Raw genomic sequence first — 7,243 nt, forward strand, 5'->3', positions numbered from 1 at the left:
TTGTGAGTTCTAAATTATATATATGATATAACATTGTGGAATTGAAATCCCTGTACACTCACCAGGTTTCCCAACCTGACCCACTCAAGCTTATTTGTATCACAGGTGTCGATATGTAGTTACATTAAACTAAGAGATTAAAGAGATATAGATCACTAGTGTAAATGAATGTAAGTTATGTTTATGCTTATGTTTGTGTATTGACGATGAAATCCCAAATGTTTTAAAATGAATAAAAATACATTTCTTCGGAAATGTTTTGATAATGTAGTTATCATGTTTTACTGGGAACAAATTCTGCAACATTTTCACTAAAAGAGGTACTCTGATTTTTATTAAGCATAAACAAAATTGGTCTCTTTTGGCCGTGAAAATGGGAATGTCACATGATCCTTGTTGATCACAAAACATCTACACCCAAAGATGTGAAAGAAACGAACATTTGGCTTGCAGTTGTTAAGGCCCTCATATGGAGTTTTGCTGAGATGCTTGGATACAATGCTTCGGTTTTGGACAAAGCATGATGTGGCCACTACTTCGGCCCAGAAGTAGAGAGGAAGATTGGCAAAGTTAAGCATAGATCTGGCTGCTTCCACTAGAGTTTGGTTTCTTCACACTACTACACCATTCTGCTGCGGTGTGTAAGGGGCTGAGAAATTGTGACTGATACCATTTGAAACCAATAAACTGTTTAAGAGATGATTAGTGAACTCAGTTCCATTATCACCACAGATGCGGTGCACTGGCAATTTAATATGTAGCTCGATCTCCTTGATAAAATTGATCTTCACCTGCGGTGTTTCTGACTGGAGTCTTAGAAAGAAAACCCATGTGAAACGAGTAAAATCATCCACTATCACCATTGGATGCCTTGCTTTGGACTGTTTGCCACACTCACAGGTTGAGCATAGGGTATCATTGTGATATTTCAGAATGGGAGACCTCGGACGAGTTCCCCTGTGACTAGATTGTTAATATAACGGAAGTTGAGATGAGCTAGCTTGCGATGTCATATCCAGCTGACTTCTGAAACTGCTTTGGATAGAAAGCATAGCTGCGGTTTCCCTATGATCAGAGAGAAGTCCAAAGGGTACATGGTACCTTCGGATTTTGATTTAATCAAGCAAGTACTTCTATCATTTGTCATTACATAGCAGAATTCATTATCAAATTTTACCCGATGGCCTACCTTATATAGTTGACCAACACTGATGAGATTGTGTTTAAGACCTTCCACATAAGCAACCTTTTGGATAGAGAAATTCCCAGTAGTAAGAACACCATAACCTCAGATTATCCCATTCGCGTTCTTGCCGAATGTGACTTTTCCACCATTGCAAACTGGCCTGAATTCCCGAAGGTATTCTAACCTTCTGGTCATGTGCAAGGAGCAAGCACTGACGATTAACCATTCTTCTTCTTGTTCCTCCTTGCACATTTCCTGAGATTTACACGATTAGTTTGGGTACCCAAACAAATTTGTAGCCTGGGGCAACTGATGTTTTATTAATTGATGCATGAGTCGAGGTTGCAGGGACAGGTTTAGTGTCAACTTTTAGGCATAGTCCTAGGTTTTTGTGATTTTTTGGAGTGTTGTGAGATTTAGAAAAGTTACGAGGTTTCTAAAAAGAAGAAGATTTGACATGAGATGAACCTTTTTACAATGACATTGACATGCAAGATTTTTGTCATTTACTCTTATACTTTGCTTGGTCAGCGGTTTGGGTGAAGAAGTAGGCTTGTGACCGGTCCGAGATCAGACAGTGGTGCTATTGGAATTTGAAAAAAGTGCATTTTGTAGGAGTGGGAGCACGTGGAGATTTCTTGAACAGTGATTTCTTGAAATGTGATTTCTTAAAACATGGATGTGATTTTAAAAGTGTTGGAGTTGGTAAAATCCTTTTCCATTTTGGGTCCTCTGAAAAATAGATTTGAAAGCCGTTACTATGAAAAGACTTTACTTTCTTTGGGGTCGTGTCAGATGTTTTTGAAATGGTTTTAGAAACACGACCTTAACATTGCTGATGTCTTCCACCTCATATCCGGATGACCAAACCTGATGGTCTCTTTTCGCTTGGGCTACATATGCCCTTGCTTTTTTCCTTCTCTTCCATTTCTTGTTCCATCCTAAGATAGAATGCTCTATCTTCCATTACATTAGCTTTGCAGTCTTTGGCAAAATGGTTCTCCTTGTTGCACTTGTGACAGATTACAACATCACTTTTATCCTCTAAAGAGGTACCAGAGTCAGTTGAAATTGTAGGCTTCGGTGCATCTTTCGGTTGAGAGTTCTAAGGTTGCGGTGGTGGGTGAGTGTTTTTGGAGAAACAGGAATGATTGTTTTGAGGATTGAGGTTGTGGTTGAAGGGAGGTTTATTAAACTGCTGATTTTTATGAAAAGAAGTGGATGGTAGCCGGTTGAACTGTTGACTAACAAGAGCAACTGCATTCTGAAACTCTTCTTCATCATCATACTCTAATTCAGCTTCGTATGACTACGGAGGATCGTCATACAAGGGAGGGTAAGATTTAGTATGTGGTGCTTGTGCTATGAGAGTTAATGGCCCTCCGAAGTCAGCACAATCTTTGAGTACGGTAGATTATTGTGCTTACAATTCACCATAGAGCTTGTAAAGAGATAAAGAATGGATCTTTCTATCTCCTTGGACTATCATGTTGGCAGTTGTCCAGTGTCTTCCCAAGCCATTGAGAAACTGAAGATTTGTCTCATGGTTGCTTCGAACCGTGCCAACATTGGATAACTTAGTGACAATTAGATTGAATTTTTTGAATGTGTTTCCAAATTTTCACCAGTATGAGCTTTGAAGTTGTTGAACTCATTGAGTGCTATTGTGAGCTTCTTTTCTTGAGCTTGTTCAGTTCCCTCATACAAGTTTTTGAGAATATCCCAGATCTCTTTGGCTGATTTGCAATTTATGATAATATCGAAGTTGTCAGGAGCAACTCCACAAGAAATCTCACAAAAAGCAACAACTTCATTCTACATTTTGTCGAGATCATCTTTGGTGGGACGATTCAAGGCTGGTTGACCACCTCCAAGCCTGACTGTGGCACCATCGGTTTGCACTGGTGTGAGAACAGGGACATGAGGTCCTTCTTCCACAGATCTCCATACATCTCTTCCAAGTCTTCGTAGATACATTTCCATTCTTTGTGACCAGTGATGATATTCGTTTTCCACAAGTATTGGGGCTCTAATTGAGCCACCAACACTGTTGGAAACATTGAGAGATAATGCTTTTCCATATTTCCGTGTTTTGAAAAGTTTTTTTGTTTTTTTTTTTTTGAGAAAATGAGCTTCAGTGGTATAGAAGGCTTTTTGAAAAAGACAGAGTTATTTATTCAAAAGGCAACCACTTTGGCTCTAATACCAATTTTTGAGAAAAACACTTGAGTCACACATTTGAACAAATGTTAGTACAAGTTTATACTGCGGAAATTAAGTTTATCTCAATGGATCATTAAAGCTCAACAATAATAATAAGTTAGAGTTAGAAAGTTAGATAGTTAGATGCAGAAATATAAGAAAATATAAATGACAACAAGTATTATATCAAGTATACACATAAGTTGATTCTTAACAAGAATTCTAATCAATCCAAGTTAGTGAGTGAGATCAAACTTAGTGATGAACTCTAGAAAGACTTGCTCCGAAGAGAGATTCCAATCAGTTAAGAAGATATGTGATGTAAGTAAGAAGAGATATGAGATTCAAGATGTGTGTAGATGTGTATTCATTCAGAAAGTGAGAACTCCTTTTATAGAGTCTCAAAGATTACAAAGTCCTATCTGTTTAACGTTGTCATGCAAGGCACATTGGATAAAAGAGAGTACTTTTAGAAATAATAAGATAAAAGACTAAGACTAAGTGTTGATGACGAAAACTGTGGTTGTTGAACTTGACTTCGGATGAGCTTGATTTTTGATCAGGAATTGATTGAGGACCAAAGATGGCTGTGGATTGATGAAGTTTAAAAGGGTCACTTTTATGTTCCAACACGAGCAGATAACATGGCTGAATTTCAACATGAAGACCCCTACTACCCTGATGTAGCAGCCAACGAATGGAACGAGGAGGAGCCATAAGAGATTCACGAGGAAAACCAAGAAGTGGGTCCTGAAGAATACCAAGAGATAGAATACGAGGGGGAGAATTCTGATGAGGAATCAGATGAGGATGAAGGCACCAAAGGAATCCTTAGCGGGCCTTACCCTTCGGTAGCAATACCAAACCAGCATGCTGAGTAGGAGGAGCTAGCCAACTGTCTACGCTCCTTAGAGGAAGAAATGGCCACCATAAGGCAATAGCTCATTGCAGCCGAAGCTAGAGCAACCCTCGCAGAGCAGAGGGCGAAAGAGCCCACTCGTGAAATGAGTGAAATGGTTGAGCACCTTGTGCGTTATTTCGGCGTATGAGCGTCACTACACTACTCGCACTATGTCCTAGGTTTATTATGTATTTCGCTACAAATAGTATTAGTAAATTAATAGAGGTACGCCCTACAAGAACCCATATAATCCAAATCAACTCATTGTGATATCAATATCCTCTTTTGTTAAACTTAACAATCATCCAATACCTACTACTACGTATCACCATGAGTACATTAAAAGAATGTAGATCGAAACATTTAGAATCATACAACAAAACATATGACTTATATCTATGCATACATAATGTATGTCTATGAATATAAATGAAATACAACAAGAAATAACCATAGTTACTCACAAACTCGCTTCTCATCATACAACAGAATCATGTCTTCCCATGGAGAAAACCATCACACTGACAAAACACTGATCCTATGGATAGACTCTGCTACTTTCCAAGCTGCATTGACAGCTACTGTGATAGCCGTTATGGCACAAGTCATTGCTAACAACACAAACGAAAATGGGATCGGTGTCAAAGGCTGAGATACCACGTAAAGCTACAATCTTTACGTCTATGCATGGCACTTAGGGCTTGAAATGCCAAAACAATTTCCATTTAGGGTCTTAAGCATAAAAGCTATTCTATACCTGGATAAAGCTGGGACCTTTCGACTCTAGGGACCTCACAAGGTCCAGATCTGAAGTCTCAATCTCTTGATAAGCTCAACACACTCAAAGTCCTAAAGGAAGATGGAAAAAGCCCTAAAACTCCATAAAAATGAGATCTAATCAAAATAATGAGCAAGGTGGGGACTTTTTACCTTCAACAGAAGCTATAGATGAAATAACACCGGATCTAACAGTCCCTTCTCATTTCCAAGCCTTGATACTCTTCTCTTCTCTTCCAAACGTACACTAGAATGGTCAAGTTAGCTCCTCTCTCTCTCTCTCTCTCTCTCTCTCAATTCACTCTAGACAATTAGGGTTTCACATAAGGGAGTGAGGTGGTTGGTAAGGCAGAAATGAGGGCTTAAGGTCCTTTGAATAGGACCCAACCCCGGAGATTTAGGGTTTCCTCTCATAGCGCCAACTAGTCTAGTTGGTCCCTTCGACTGGTCGAGTTAGTCTTAAAACCCACATGGCCAATCCATCTCTACTTAACGAGTTGGGGCATCCAACTCGTCGAGTTGATCAATCAACTCATATATATATATATATATATATATATATATATATATATATATATATATCATACCTGGGAGTCAGGAAGTTACATAAAGTCAACAATCTACATAGAGGGAGTAAATTTTGTTTGACGTTTTTGTGTAATTGACAAATTTGAAGGGTTTTGAACATTCTAAAACTCTTATGGTGTGTATGAAACCCTATGTGCCTTGGGTCTATGTTTTCACTATTATACAAGAAAATATACAAAATTCCAAAGCATCATCCGAACTAGCATATTATGGAGCAACTATACTACAAAAGTCTAGTTAGATGACATACCTTTTGATGGAGCTTGAAGTCTTGAACCTTTAAGAGCTTATCCCCAATAGTGTGGAAGCCTCAAATGGAATCACACAACACCACCAACAAATGGAATAACTTGAGAAGAAGGTTACTTTGGTTCTCCCTATGAAAATCGGCCCTTGCCCTCTCATTGTGCATCCACTACTGCCATTTCATGAACCATGGGATCCTTTATATAGTGTGGCTCATTAGGGTTACACCATGTAAACCCTAATGTGCATGACATTCCATTTCCTTCATGATCCATGGGTTTTAACCACCATGGAGTATCCATGGGTTACCACATGGGTTATGCCCAACATGAAGGACAATGGATCACAAGCCCACATATATAAGAATAAATGATTTACATAATCAATACCTATATATTTAATTAGTCTCTTTTGATCACAAAATTAATTCCAAAATAATTCTTGATCAATACTAATTAAATAATATGATTACATATTAATATATTAGAACTTATAATATATTAATATAAATCACAAGTAACCTTTTCTCACTTTTCTATCCAATTGTTTCGATGCCGTGCAACCCAAATGGATCATGCTACTCTTGGGTCGGGTAGATACCAATAATAGTTATGAGCTTAGACGTCTAATCCAATAGTCTCCCACTTGGATAAGTCTAAAACCATTATTCAAGTATAACTCCAAGATCCCGACTAGCAATTGTAGCTCTTAAAGTCGTTGTCGAACTCTGACCTAGTCAAATGATGTGTCCATGATAAGGGATCATTCCTCCATTCTAGAAATCATATGGACTGCGACATGATTATAATAATTCTCTCTGTCCATTTGTTGTTCCCGATTTACAATTTATGATGACTAACTAATTGAACAAATCAAATCAGTCCAGGCTTAGCCAAGCACTTAGGGGTGTCATCACTAAATCATTGAGGGCCCCACAAATATCGCTTTTATCCCTCCAAGGGTAAAAGGAATGGATAAACTTCGACCCAAAATGCTCACTTGTACTTACTCATCAAATCACACACAATGCTACATTTTATAAAAACCAAGTTACTCGTTGCGTTTACATATGTCAATGTGCAACCAACTCGCAACTACAACTCACATGTCTCCTTTTGAAGAATATAAGATATTATCGTCTCATGATCACTCGTGATAAAATCCATGAAGCGATTCAAATGAGCATGGGTTCAATCCAATACTCGAATCTCATTCCAGGAGTACTCATGAACACTACAGCCACTTTGTCCCAGACAAACTATAGACCCATTAATGACGGTCTTGCCTCGATACCTACTTCCAAAGTATGATCGACCGTGGATGGTTTGAATAACTTAGTTATT

Source organism: Lactuca serriola, chromosome 2 (assembly GCF_051521515.1).
Source record: "Lactuca serriola cultivar US96UC23 chromosome 2, Lser_US96UC23_V15, whole genome shotgun sequence".
Classification (NCBI taxonomy): domain Eukaryota; kingdom Viridiplantae; phylum Streptophyta; class Magnoliopsida; order Asterales; family Asteraceae; genus Lactuca; species Lactuca serriola.